Genomic DNA, 15794 nt, shown 5'->3' on the forward strand with positions numbered 1-15794 from the left:
ATATTTTATAATATATCAAATTTAATATTATTTTAAAGTTAATTAAATCATATTACAAAATACTAAGATACTATTTCACTTATATAGATAACAAAATTACCTTTTTCAACCATAAATATTTCACTTACACTAAAATAGTAATAAATTGGAGTATCTAAGTAATGATCTATAAATTGAAGTATCTAAGTAATGATCTATATGGTTATTTTCATTTTTATTTAGGCAGATATTCATTTGTATTAAGTAAATATTTTATTTTAATGGACACTTGTTAACTCCACATTGAGCACGGACGAAATTACACATCACCCTCATACTAGGTTGTAGAATGCATCTCTTACCGCAATAAAAGGTTATGCATTTATTAAAATTTATATTAATTTATTGACTTTTTAAACTTAAATATTTTGAGTTACAAAAGTTTTAAGAACAATTTTAAATTACTTCAATAAATATTTGTATCTTCCATATTAACACTAAAAATATTCAAAAGTTTAAACAAAATTCTAAACATAAAATGACTCTATAAATAACAAAAAGTTAAATTGCAATATCCCTTAGCCTTCATGTGATATAATGCGTTTAAATAATGATTCATGCATTTAATTAATGCACTTTTTTCACTTATATTTAAAGTTACTTTAAGGGGTAAATGATTTCATATAAAATTTGCTTGCAATGTTTTGCCATCATATATTAATTGCATTAATTACGATTAGAACATTGCTACATGCCAGCTTAGCCTTTGTTATTGAAGTTGGGAATTCCCTTATTTTGTTAACTTATAAGAGAATTCTCTTAGATTATATATAAATAATAACTCATTCTCTCAAATTAAAAGAGGATGCTATATTGAAATTACTCTTCATTTTAAATTTTCAAATTATGAGTACATGGATAATATTATGATAAAGACAACTTGTTCCAACCTAAAATCGTGACAAATTAAATATACTTTTACAATCTTATATATAATAATAAATCAATAATATCTAAAAAGAAATAAATGTTGAATATGAAACATGACTAGACAAACACATTATGAACCTAAAAACATAATAAATTTAATCTACTTTTATAATATTACATATAACAATTAATCAAAATATCCCTAAAAAGGAATAAATGTTACATATTTAACATCGACCATCATCATAAGGAAAGGGAAGAATGCTTGAAGATAAGATAAGAATGCACTTGATTATATTTATGGTTTTTGCTTTCAAATTTCTATAAAAGAATAATTTGTTTTCAAATAGTTCCTCTAAATTGCCCAATTCATGTTCCTTTTTAACTTCTCTTTGATGTGAGAGTTTACAAAAAAATTAAACATAATAGATGTTAGTACATAAGTCAAACTTCTCAAGGATGAGGGCACAATGAGGAGTGCTAGGGTTTCTCTGTTCATTTGCAAGACATGTCGACCTATCATCACTGAGTGTCATTGTTTCCGGTGGTCATGGAGGGCATTTCCTCCATCACAATCTCTACTTCAAGCGTGTTGGTTTTTGGTCTTTGTTGAGAGTATTGTCTAAAGATCCAGAGCCATGTTCTAATGTATATTACTCAACAACCTATCTTAGGGTCTGACGACATTATTTTGCTTTAGTTAAGGTCGTTGTGGGTGCGAAGATATGTTTTCTTGTTTTTGCTTTAGTTGGGATCAGAGTAGTATGACAACAGAAGAGTCACATATTTCTCAGTCAGGGCGTATTTTTCTAGATATGCATATAGAGAGTGTCATTTTGTATGATGAGTTTATCTCGTCATGCAGTCGCAAATGCACTATGTGGGGCTTTCCCTTCGTAGATTCATGGAGTCAATCCCAAGAACAATCACCCAACGACGAAGATATGCAAGTTTTTTTTGTTGGATCTGATAGGAAAATTGGTTTTTTCAATAAATATAGGAGAGTTTTCATGGTTCCCCTTCCAATCTTTGAAGTTATGGGATATATCTAAAATCCAAAGGAAATCGATAGTCGTAAATCAAATATGGCAAGGAGAGCAATCAACAATTATAAGGGTTCAGGGGATTAGGTGCTTTTTAGCATTATGCATTATTTCGGTCTTCCTTGATTGGACTTTTATAAATATCCCCAACCCTTTAGTGAGCATGCCATATTTATAGATTTTAGAACTTACCTTAACACAAATTTTGTGATAACTTATTCTAATTTTCTTTTTCAAACCTCTATATCTATCTATATATATATATATATATATATATATATATATATATATATATATCATCTTTAATGAATTATCTCAAAAAATATATATATATTATAATTTTTTAATTATATTTTTTATATTAAATTTTATAAATTATTAATCTTTCTTCTCTTTGAAATTATTTAAGAGTAGCACATTCATATAAATTAAATGGTCGGTAAGTCCCAATTGGCATCAAAACACTTACTATAAGATACATCTCACATTACTAAAATTAAAAAATTAATTAAATTATTAATTCATATGAACTAACTAAGTTCATATGACATTATTTTTAATTGATCAATTTAATTAAAAATACAAACGTTGCACATAAATCTCAACCTTTGATTTATGTATATTACTATGAATACATAGGTTGAGATTTATGTATATTACTATGAATATTATGTAGAGGTTAAATCTCTACCATCCAGTTAATAATTATTGATAATTAAATAAACATTTTAGAAGTCTTATTTCAAATAAACAAATCTATCAACATAATTAAATTGTTACTTAGTTTTTATTCTAATTCTGAAAAACAAAAATTATTGATTTCTCTTTTATAAATAAATTTTCTATTAATCTAACAATCTCTAATCTTAATATTTTATTATTTATTTAATTTCATTTTTTAAACATAAATAAAATATCAAATATTATTTTATATTTTATTAAAATATATATTATCTATTCAAGTTAAGTTTTTTTAAACATAAAATAAATTTATATTTTATAAAAAAATAATAACAATTAAATGCAAGTTTTAAACATTAATGCATAACATAAAAGTAAAAACATTTAAAATTTATTAAAAGAAATGTGTCATGCCAATAAAGACACAGTTAACACAAAATTCCAATACAGATATAAGACAATGATAAATTAATGCATAATCTAATAATATCATCCTAATATACTCCCTACAGTTTGTAGAACTGCTCCTTCGCGCGCACATAGCTCTGGGGCGACCGGAGTCTCTACCTCCTTCGCCATGGCCCCAAGTGGGGGCCCCGAGGCCCCTCCTCCTCTGCCTCCTCTACCAGAGATCCTTGCATTCAAGAAGTTGATCGACTCCAGCAATAAACGCCCAGCAAGGGAAACTCAGCGCAAGTTTATAAAGAAACTTGACAGCATCCCCACAGTCGCCCTGCGCGCAGAAGATTCTTGCAGATTTGCTATGAACTTATCTGAAAGAGGGCTCATCGGTCATTTTACAAGTCTATGGCCCTCCCCCAAGGCTGTCGAGGCATGGGTACAGAAGAACTGGCAACCATTAGTCAAGGAAGGCATCAGAAGTTTTCTGGTTGGTAAGGGTTTTTTTGTCCTTTTTTTTTATTCGATAGAAGCCAGAAATATCATTTTTAGGAATGAACCATATTTCATGGGCCCTCAGGGTCTGTACTTAAACTCATGGTCACCAAACTTCGATCTGACACAAGATGTGCCGTCAGCAATTCCAGTGTGGGTGCGCCTCCCACATCTACCACTGCACTGCTGGAACCCGAAGTCACTAGAATCGATTGGCAACACCCTGGGAAAATACATAGACCAAGTAGAGAGAAGGGATCAATACTCATGTGCAAGAATATGCATCGAAGTTGACTTGGAAATAGGGTTACCTGAAGCCATAAAATTAACAATAGCAGACTAGTCTTATATTCAAGAGTTAGACTACGAGCAACTTCCATTCAAATGCAGACATTGCCATGACTACGGGCATTTCGCAAGATACTGCAAAATAAAAAGGCGGAGGAAGACCTAGAGAAGTCGAAAGGAGAAAAATGGACCCAGGTACATAAAGCAGTCTCGTCCAAGGCGAGTAACAGAAATAAAGGGAAAGAGGTACTGTCAGAGTCTAGTGCTCCCTTAACAGGAATGGTACAAGCGGAAGGAAGAGGAGAACAACCAAGGACAATAGCTTCAATAAACCCATTCAAAACCCTCAGCACATCAACAGAAATTCCAGAATCAGTGATAGAGGAGATTGAACACCAAGTTCCTCCACCCGAAGTAGAAAAGGATAACGTAGAAGTAACCCATCTTGACTCCCCAGCAAGAACCTCCTCCTCACCTACCTATGCAGAAATGACAAGGAAAAAACCTCTGGAAACCTCTGGGAGATTCGAAGATGAGACATTCGAGAGACCCTCGAAAAGAGTTGGGAGGAAATCTCATAAGGAAGCCAAGGAAGAAGAATCGGAGAGGCAAAAATTGCAAGGTAGCCAATCCACCATTGAAATGTCCATTGGGAGAAACACCAGAGCAAGGCCCCCTAATGGGGGCCCAACCCACTCCACTCCCGTTAAATAATGAGATTAGTCTCTTAGAATTGCAGAGGCTTGGGGAACCCTGTGAAAGCTGAAGCAATTAAAGACCTTCTGGAAATAGAAAATCCTTAGATCCTCATGCTCCAAGAGAATAAGATTAAAGGGGAAACCCTTCTTAAGATCGGCAAATTAAAATGGAAAAAAAATGTAGGAAAGGCCATTAGTGCAAGAGGTTCCTCTGGTGGCCTAGCAACATTGTGGTCGAAGGACAAGTTTCAGTTAGAAAGTTCCTTTGAGACCCAACACTGGATTTACACCGAACTCCGGCACCTCTCTAGTAAGCTCACCATCTCTCTCTTCAACCTTTATGTTCCAGTCCTCCTTACTGAGAAGAAAGAATGCTGGCAGACCTTGTCTGATTTCTTAGACATTTACTCCCCTCAGAATATAATAGTGGCTAGAGATCTCAACCTCGTCTTTGATCCAAAAGAAAAGAGAGGTGGCAATAGTGGCAGGGACCAAATGCTTCCATTTGTAGAGGAGCTAATACTTCATTGGGATCTTCTTGACTTCAAACCTACGAAAGGTCTTTACACTTGGACAAATAATAGAGTTGGGGTAGATCACATCTCTGCTCGCCTAGATCGATTCCTAGCACAAAGCTCTTTGTTGCTAGAAAAAAGGTTGATCTCCTTGAAAATTCTCCCAAAGCTGGCCTCAAACCACAAACCTATCCTCTTACAGCTGGAAGAGGAAGAAAATTTGGGCCCTATCCCTTTTAGATTCAACCCGCTTTGGTCAGGGAAAGAAGGGTTCATGGAAATTGTTCTGGGGGCATGGTCCACACCTGTGACAGGATCTCCCAGCTTCGTGTGGGAGCAGAAACTGAAAGCAACCAAGAGAGCTCTGAAAAAATGGATTAAAAAACCCTCAAAATCTCCTACCAGCAACAGAAAGGAGACAATTCAGCTTTTATCAAATCTGCAAATGGATTTGGAAAGTAAGGAGATCTCTTCTTCAGATTTAGAAAAAGAACAAGCTACCCAAATCAAATCATTCCACGCTTTTCGCCAAGAAGAAGAGTTTTGGAGGCTTAAGTCTCGTAGCTTGTGGCTAAAAGCTGGAGACCGAAACACCTCATTCTTCCATAGGCAATATAGAGCTCGTATATCCCAAAATCATATCTCTGAAATCACTTCTTCAGATGGGACTGTTCTCAAAGGTCAAGAACAACTTAAAGAGGCAGCAGAAGATCATTTTCAGAATCTTTATAAAGAGGGTGGGAATGGCTGTGAAGAAGTCATCTCTGACTTTCTCTCTCATATTCCATCTTTGGTAAGCAAGGAGGACAACACTGGTCTCTTGAAACCTTTCTCTGAGGAAGAAATCTACAAAGTAATTTGGTCCATGGAGCCAGACAAGGCACCAGGACCAGATGGCTTCTCAATTCATTTTTATAGAATCTGCTGGGAAATAATAAAAACTGATTTACTGAGGATGATTAAAGCTTTTCACCAAAAAGCTAAAGTGGGAGGCAGTACTAATTCTACCTTTCTTGCATTAATACCAAAAGAAGTGAATTCGGGCACTTTTGACAAGTTTAGGCCAATCTCACTCTGCAATGCATCATACAAAATCCTAACAAAACTGTTGGCAAACAGAATCAAGCCATTGCTTGGGAAACTCATTTCTCCCACCCAAGGTGGCTTTGTCAAAGGGAGACATATCTTGGACAATGTAATACAGGTGCAAGAAGTCATACACTACAGTTATCTTCAGCAGGAGCAAGGTATGCTCATAAAGTTAGACATTGCAAACACATTCGACCGGGTAAATCTTTCTTTCTTGTAAAAAGTCCTCCTTTCCTCTGGTTTTAGCTCTAACTTTGTCAATTTGATTAAAGCTTGTACTGAAAATCCATGGATAGCTCCATTAGTTAATGGCAGGCCAACAAACTATTTTCAAGCCTCGAGGGGAATAAGGCAAGGCTACCCTCTTTCCCCTTTCTTGTACATCCTGATGGCAAACTCGTTAAGTAGAAAACTAACAACTGAAAAGAAAGCAGGGACAGCTCCAGGATGATGAAGGGGCTAGAGCCTCTCAACCATGCCTTATTTGGAGATGACTCTCTTCTTCTGGGTGGAGCCTCCATCAAGATAGCCAAAGTCTACAGTGGAATTCTCCAAAAATTCTGCAGCATATCAGGAGCTCTTATAAATAAAAGGAAAAGTGCAATATATGGGTGGAATGTGGATCAACATTCAATCCAAAGAATAGCCCTCTTCTTAGGCTTCTTGGGTTTCGCTTCTTGGGATAAAATCAAATACCTCGGGTTACCAATAACCCTAGGTTCTAACAAATCTTCGTTGTGGACAGATGTAATAAGCAAAATTAAGTCCAAGATTATAGCTTGGGGAGGGAAATGGCTCACCAATGCTGGCAAACTCATCCTTATTAAATCTGTTTTATCCTCCCTGCCAATTTATTAGGCTTCCTTTCTTCTAGCTCCAAAGAAGATCACAGACTAGATCTCCAAACTGATCACGGAGTTTCTGTGGAGAGGAGGAAGAGGAAATCAAAGAAAATTTCACTTAATGAACTAGGACACAGTAAAGAGCCCTATCTTTGAAGGAGGCCTACAGATAAGAGACCCAAGCCTTGCCAATCTAGCTCTAGGAGGAAAAATCCTCTGGACCCTCTTCTCAAACAGCAAACACCCTATCAGTCAGGTTCTAAAGAAAAAATATCTAAATGGCTCCACGCTAAGAAACCTTCATATCGATAACAGCATCAAAGGGATGATGATATGGCATCTTTGTCGTCATGGGATCGATTTCTTCCAAAAGCACTTGTATCGTATCCCTGGAAATGGAAAAAACACGATGTTGTGGCAAGACAGTATAATGGGTCAGTTGCCTCTTGGCAATTCTGAAGTAATCAAAGAAGTCAAGAATTGGCTCATGCAACAAGTAATTCTCATCCTAGCAAACATTTCAACATGGGATGACTCCGGAAACTGGAGAGATTGGAATATTCCACGAGCTCCAGAGCAATTGCGCATTCAAAAGACACTCCTGGAAGAAGCTTTAACGGGCCTGGCACTAGTCGATTTGCATTCAACAGACAAATGGGGATGGGGAAAGATTGGAATCTACACGGCAGCGCATGGATTTGCCTCTCTTCAAGCTCACCAAGCTCCAATCCACACTGCAGCATTGTGGAAACAGGTCTGGGACTCTCTTCGTCTCCCCAAAATAAACTTCTTCACATGGGTTTTAGTGCATAGGAAAGTGCTAACTAGCGACAATCTGAGTAAAAGAGGTATTTACGGGCCACATTGCTGTTCTCTTTGCTACAAAGCCCAAGAAACCATGGAGCAATTGTTCATGGATTGCTCATTTTCTCAAGAAGTTTGGGACTGCATCCTTCAAGGCCTCAATGTCTCTGCCCCATCGCAAGTCACAATAGTAACCCTCTTCAGCACCTGGAGAATGTGATACCCCCACGTGACCCAAAGAAAGACAGCATGGAACAGAATCTGGAAAGCATTACCTAAATACATTTGCTGGAAAATATGGCTCGCCAGAAATGATCAGATCTTCAACAGCATTCTGAATTCCCCTTTGAAGGTGGCAGCAAAAGCAAAAGCACTACTCCTTGAGACTGTGGCCAATCACCCCTTTAAAAATGATAACTCACTCCTCCCTGAAGAAAAGAAATGGTTGGGAACTTATATATTCCGAGACAGGATAAAGGACACTACTCGCCCCAGTAAAACTCTTGTATGGAGATTACGAGATACAGACACAGATTTTCAAGCTTGGTGGAGGAAACAGGGTAAAACAACAATCTTTTTTTATGGTGCCTCCAAAGGCAATCCAGGGACAGCAGGAGTAGGCGGAGTGATCTACTCCCCGGATGGTATTTGAGAAGATAGCTTCAATTGGGGTCTTGGACAGAGAACCAACAACCAGGTAGAAATCCTTGGGCTGCTAAAAGCCTGTCAGATAGCACGTGAAAAAGGCAATAAGGAAATACAAGTCTTCGGGGATTCAGAAATTCTGATAAAGATATTAAATTCAGAGGACCACTTCAGCAATCCAGCGCTTAACAAGACACTTCAAAGGCTGCGATACGTGCTTCAAGATTTCTCCTCCTACCTTCTTTTCCATATCCTACGTGGTTCAAATAAGGAAGCAGACGCAAAAGCAAACCTGGCATGCCTCCTGCCTCAAGGAGCATTTAGCAAGAATGATGAAGAACCTACATGGATCCTGATCCCGTAATCTAGAGTATATCTACACCTTTGTAAGGAAAAGGATAGCGGCAACTAAAAGTACTTCTGAATATTGTAATGATGGTTGTTTTGGTTTCGGCCCAACCGGTTTTTAAATAATTAATATAATCGTTATAGTTTAAAAAAAAATTAATGCATAATCTAGAAGTAAAAGAAAGATGAAACCACCAGCGTTTATTTGATTATTAAATTATTAAAGAGAAGTCCAATGCACACTGTTGTGTTAACATCATGGTCAGTGAGCGATTTGCCAATACTTGCATCACAGGCAGCTTGAGATCTCGAGTTGTTTTAACTGCTCTGCTCTATATAGTTGGCGATGCTCCTAGGTGATCATTGCTCAGGCTGCAACAATTTTTGCTTCCTCTGAAAATAATAAAAGGAAGTGAAAATAACAAAAGGAATTCTATAGACAACCTGTTCCTTTTCTATATACCATGAACCATTAGGTGTTCTAAGCTGTCGTATTTTCCATTACTCCATATGTGTCATTCAAATTTACATTAACTATTGTTTGAATATTCCTCTACAACCTAATTCTAATTAATATTTAAATCAATATTTGTTTGAACATCCCCTACAACCAAATTCTAATAGCCTCCCTAGCAATAAAATCCTTAATTCTGAACATATGATTCCAAGGAACAATTTATATACATAACCATTTTCAGCCTGCAAAATGATATTCCAAACTTTTGACTCTTAGTAACTTAGCACAGATATATTTAAGTGAAATTCATACCTTAGCTTCTTGACTTAATGTCTAATAAGACGAAGTTATGGTCATATGAAACTGCATACTTAGTGTAAAGTCGTGAAAGCTTTCATTTACTATTACACCAAATTCAATAAGTGTTGTTAATGATAAAAGAGCTTCAGCTGGGTATCTCTTCAGAACAAGGGCCAATCACATTATCGATTGTGTCAATTAATTACTTTGCACGTATATGTTTTGTTCACCAGATTTTCTCTTGTATATCTCTTAATGGAGTCGTATATCAAGGCGGATGAATTTCCCAGACGGTCAAAAGTGGTCGGAATCCGGGCAAAAAAAATTCAAAAAACCTTGTAGAGGCAGTGTTTGAATCACGTTTTTGATGGTGGAAATGGATTCAACACCATAAAAAACGTCTAGGACACCTAAAATTTTAAAGTTTAACAACTATAACTTGGATTTACAAAAATCCTTGCTGGATTTTCTCTAAATATGACCAGAATTCCCATAACTTTCCGGGCAATTCCTCCGGCTAGTTAGACTACGGCTCTCTGAATTGATGAAAAACTAAAAATATATGAACTTATAAATGGATGCAATTGATCTTAACTTTTTTAACCATTATCTTTTAATTTATAAAACCCTTAATATTGTATTAATAATATTAGTATCAACATTTATGTTAAATATATTTAATATAAGTTTTTATATATTAATATTAATCTTAATACTAACATTAACAATAATACTAGTATTAATTGACATTCATAATAATAATAATATCAACATTGATATTATTAGTATTAATATTAGTAGTAATATTAATAATAATATTAATATTAAAGTTTTAATTTTAATATTAATATTAATGTATTTTTTTAATTTTCATTTTTATTTTTTATATTAGGATGGAAATTGGTAATTGGAATAATATATTCATATGCACCACACATGATCACATCACGTCATTGCGAAGAAAAACCCTCATGACCCAATATAATAACATGTAAACTATATCGAACAAGGTAAGCCAAAGATACCCCTAATGGACTCACCCATGGGGTTTGAACCAATGACCTTTACAAATGAGTGCCTTAACGAAACACTCAATCACCAACAAGCCCCGCCCCGAGGGCTCTAATATCTCTAATATTAATACATTTAATTAATATTAATATATTTAATTATGACTTTAATATTAATTTTTTTTGTAAGGAAACTTTGTAATACAGTAGAATTACAAAATGTACATTCGTCAGAGCCTTAGAGCTCAACAAGGACTAGCCATGAACATGGGCCTGAGAGTCAAGAAGAAAATGATGGAGGCAAATATGGGAAGGTGAGGCTCACAAATGAGAAACAAGAGAGCCTTTCTTCGGTTACAGTTCAACAAAATATACAAAACCATGCCTAGCAAGACAACACTACCTTGAAGGATCAACAACATAAAACATATAGCAATGGTACCTTAAAAGAACAAAAATGCAAAACATGCAGCTAATGCTTAGGGGGGTCCTCTTAGACCACAGGGCATGGTTTGTAGTAGTTTGGGTCGTATGGCAAAAGGAGACCTGACGAGGTTGGCTAGTTGGAAGAAGTTGGGAACTCGGAGTGTCTTTGGAGAGAATCATTGACATGGCCACTGTGACCATTGACTTGGTTGTTGACATCACCACCTTTTCCACATGAGGGACCTAAACCGATAGAAACAGGTTTCGAATTGTCACGTGATTGGCGTTGGCATGATGAGGGGCTACGAGGTCTCTCGTGGGGAATGTCTGTGTGCACTAGAGAAAGAGACGAGTCATTTAATATGTCATTCGAGGGTGATTATGAACCTCGAAGCTTCATACCCAAAAGTCAGGAAACTTTGTGTGGTGTAGGTGGCATTCCAGGTCCAAGACATTGCCTTCCAACAACACGTTAATGTTGTCTTCTTGGTCCCTATAACAATGCCTCGAGATGTTGCATAAGGTCTAAAGATGGTCACTCAAGAGACGAAGCTCACGTGCTTCAACACCTTCAACCATTCTTTTGAAGCAATGAGGAAATCACAATTAAAATCTTCCTTATTGTGGCCATGCCAGGGAGGGTGAGGAGGTCAGTGTCTTTTAGGGGCACCTCTTCTGGGACGCCCTTGTTCTCGGACCATAGTTGCACAGAAACAAAATGCAAAGCTATGAAGCTGAGTGGAGTAACCACCTTCACACGGCTAGAGGAGTTGGAGGCCATATTGAGAGCTCCCAATAATTTAATGAGGAGTGAGGGATGAAAGACACCAACTAGAATTGCAATGCACTTAATGTGCTTTAAATGCAGGAGGGGGGTGGACTTGATGCCACCACAATGCTCCAACCTTGAGGCAATGTGAAAATCAAGCCTATTGCATCGTCGAAAGCCCACCCCAAGCTTATGTGCTGGCTTCATTAAGGGCATTGAAAACTTGAGTTGCTAGACTACCACCTGGATCCTGGGGACTTCAATATTAATACATGTAGTTAAATGTTAATATATTTAATAATGACATTAATATAATAATAAAACATATATATAACATTATTAACACATTAATATAGCCCTAAGGGTTAGCTCAATTAGTTGAGTACCCATCGCATAAGCACCTTGCTATGAGAGGTCACGAGGTTGATTATCCTCGACACCCTTGGGGTTGGGTTCAAAAATGAGCAAGAAAGACTAATCCATTTGGGTGGATCTACCTGGGACCATTTCCATGGACGTAGTGGTCGCCGATCTCTGGAGTTAAAAAACAAAAACAAACAAACATTAATAAAATTAGTATAATATTTAAATAACATTAATAAGCGTTTATTATAACATTAATGACACATTAATAATATATTAATCTACACATTTATAATGTCTTAACTATAAATTAATCTATACATTAACACATATTAACTATGGTTGACTATAGTTGACATGGTAAACTATATTCAACATGGGCATCATAGTCAATAATAATCAACATGACTGTCATGGTGAACCATACTTACCACGGGCATCATGGTCTATTTGTAGGTGACCTATAGTGAACCATATTGAACTATATTGAAACATAGTGGACGACCATGATTGATCATGGAGGCCTATAGTGGATGGTCGGGGTTAACCATAGTCAAAACATGGTTAACCATTAACAATCACCATTTCAATGGTAACCATAGTCAAACCATGGTTAACCATTAACAATCACCATTTCAATGGTAACCATATTCAAATCATGGTCTACTATAGAGAAACCATAGTCAAATTGTATTCAAACTATGGTCAACTATAGTCAATCATATTCAATTGTGGTTGAACATATGAAAACTATGATCAAATGTTGGCTAATCATAGTCAAACCATACTCAATCATAGTCAATCATCATCAACTGTAGTCAAATCATGGTCAGCCATAATCATAAAGTCGTTAACCATAGTCATTTGTAGTCAAAACATAGTGATGTTTAAACATGGTGAACGTGGACAACTATAGTCAACCATGGTCAACCATAGTCAAACAATTGTTAAAAATACTCATTCATAATCAAAACATAGTCATTGATGTTTAAACAAGGTGAATATAGAAAACGATAGTTAAGCATGGTCAACCGTAGTCAAAGGATCATTAGCCATAACCAATAATAGTCGGCAAAGTTTAACAATAGTCACACATGGTCAACCATATTCAATTATACTTAACCATGGTTGACCAAAGTCAAACATTTTCAACCTTAGTCAACTAAGGTCATCCTTGGTCGGTCACTATCAAGATTTAAAAATGTTTAATGATATCAATATTAATATTAATAAAGTTGACTAGTAATAACAATAATAATAATAATGGAACGTTGAAATGATATGGAAATCTATCCAACATTGCAATGTGACAAACATTGTCGCAATGTAACATTACATTGCAATTTATCCAACGTCGAAATGTAACATTACAAAATTAGTCAAACATAGTCAACTGCATTAATAGTCAAACATATTAACAGTCAATCATATTAACATAATCAGTCATATTAATAGTTAAACATAGTTGACCAAATTATTCAAACATAGTCAAACAAAGTCAACCTTTATAATCAATGTTTAAATAGTTGAGCATGCTCAAACTTGGTCAACCTTATGTTTACCATATTTAAAAATACTCAACCTTGTTCACTTGTAGTTGTCCTTAGTCAAAATAGCTCAACCATATTCAATTATAGTCAACCGTGGCTAACCAAAGTAAAAAATTGTCAACCTTAGTCAACTAAGGTCATCCTTGGCTGGTCATAATCAAGTTTTAAAAATGCTTAATAATATCAATAGTTGACTAATAATAATAATATTGATATTGTGACATTGGAATGGTACATAAATCTATCCAACGTCTCAATGCTACAGTTAACAATATTAATAATATTGTGACATCATAATGGTACAAAAATATATCCAACTTTGTAATGTGATAAACATTGTCGCAATTTTACATTACATTTCAATTTATTCAATGTCGTAATGCCACATACAAAATTATTCAACCATATTTATTAATGTGGTTGACTATGTTTGATAGTCAACACTCTTCAACTTCAATCAAACATAAGAAATTGACAGACTAGTACATAAATCTATCCAAAGTCGCAATGTGACAAACATTGTTGTAATGTTACATTACATTGCAATTTCTCCAATGTCGCAATGCAACATTACAAAATTATTCAACCACATTTACTAATATGGTTGACTATGTTTGATTATGTTTGACAATCAACACACTTCAACTTTGGTCAAACATAATCACATTTTAATAGTATCGATTAATATTAATAATCAAACATAGCCAACCACATTAGCCAAACACAGTCAAACAAAGTCAGAGTTTAAATAGTTGACCATGATAAAACTTGGTCAACACTATGCTTACCATATTTAACAAAGGTCAACCATGTTTAGTCGTAGTTATCCTTAGTTAACGCAACTCAACAATATTCAATTAGAGTCAACCATGATTAACCAAGTCAAACACTGTCAACCTTAGTCAACTAAGGTCATGCTTGGTAGGTCTCATTCAATATTTTAAAATGTTTAATAATAATAATAATATTGATAAAATTGACAATATTATTATTATTATATGATTGAATATAATATTAATAGTTGACTATGATCAAACTTGGTCAACCCAATAACATTAATATTAATAAAATTGACTAATAATAATAAGGTTGACTAAACCATGTTCAATTATAGTCAACCATGGTTGTCTAAAGTCAAACATTGTCAACCCTAGTGAACCAAGGTCAACTTTGGTTAGGGGCGCAGTCAAGATTTAAAAATGTTTGATTTTAATAATATTAATATTAATAAAGTTTACTAATAATAATCATTACAGGGAATTTTAGCCTAAAAGTGCTCATGAAATTTTCACGTAATTTCCATGTCATAATATGTAAACCAATAAAAAATCATTTAAATTTAAAAAGAGGTACATGTAAATAGTTTAGAAGGAAAATAAGAAAGAATACCTTTTTAAATTGTGTTTCTGACTTATCTCCTTATATGTTTACTCAAATTTCAAGTGTAGACACTCATTGGCTGCGGAATTAAATTTTGCATCCAATGAGTACCCATCATGAATAATTTTGAGAAGACCCACATTGATAAAAGAAGAAAATGTAGATACATTAAAAAAACATGTTTAACATGCTTTTTTAATGTATCTTCAATTTTTATCAATTTGGGTCATCTCAAAAGTATGCATGATGGGTACTTGTTGGATGCGTAATTTAATTTTTCATCCAACAAGTGTCTATACTTGAGATTTGAGTAAACCTGTAAGGAGATAGGCCAAAAATACAATTAAAAAAAAAAATAGTTTTCTTCTTTTCCCTCCAAAATTCATAACTTTTATTTTATTATTTTTCTTTAGGAGGCCACTTTTAGGCCGAAATTTCCTCTAATGAATATTAATATTACTATTAATGTTGTCTATATTATTATTATTATTATAATATGAAGTTGACTGTTTTTTTATTAATCAAGCATGGTCAACCTAATAATAATAATTTTGTAGGTTGACCAACCTTATTCACGGACCCTAAGAATAATAATATCAGGGTTTGTGAATAAGGTTTAATATTTAATAATGTTTTGTTATTATTATTATTATTAAGAAAGTTGACAACCACTAGTAATAATAATAATAATTGAATATATTATTATTAGTATTAGTATTATTATTATTATTATTTAATATACTATTAATAGTTTACCATGATCTAACTTGGTTAACCCTATGT

This window comes from Pinus tabuliformis, chromosome Q (assembly GCF_031772625.1).
Source record: "Pinus tabuliformis cultivar Carrire ecotype Pingquan chromosome Q, CPIR1, whole genome shotgun sequence".
NCBI lineage: Eukaryota > Viridiplantae > Streptophyta > Pinopsida > Pinales > Pinaceae > Pinus > Pinus tabuliformis.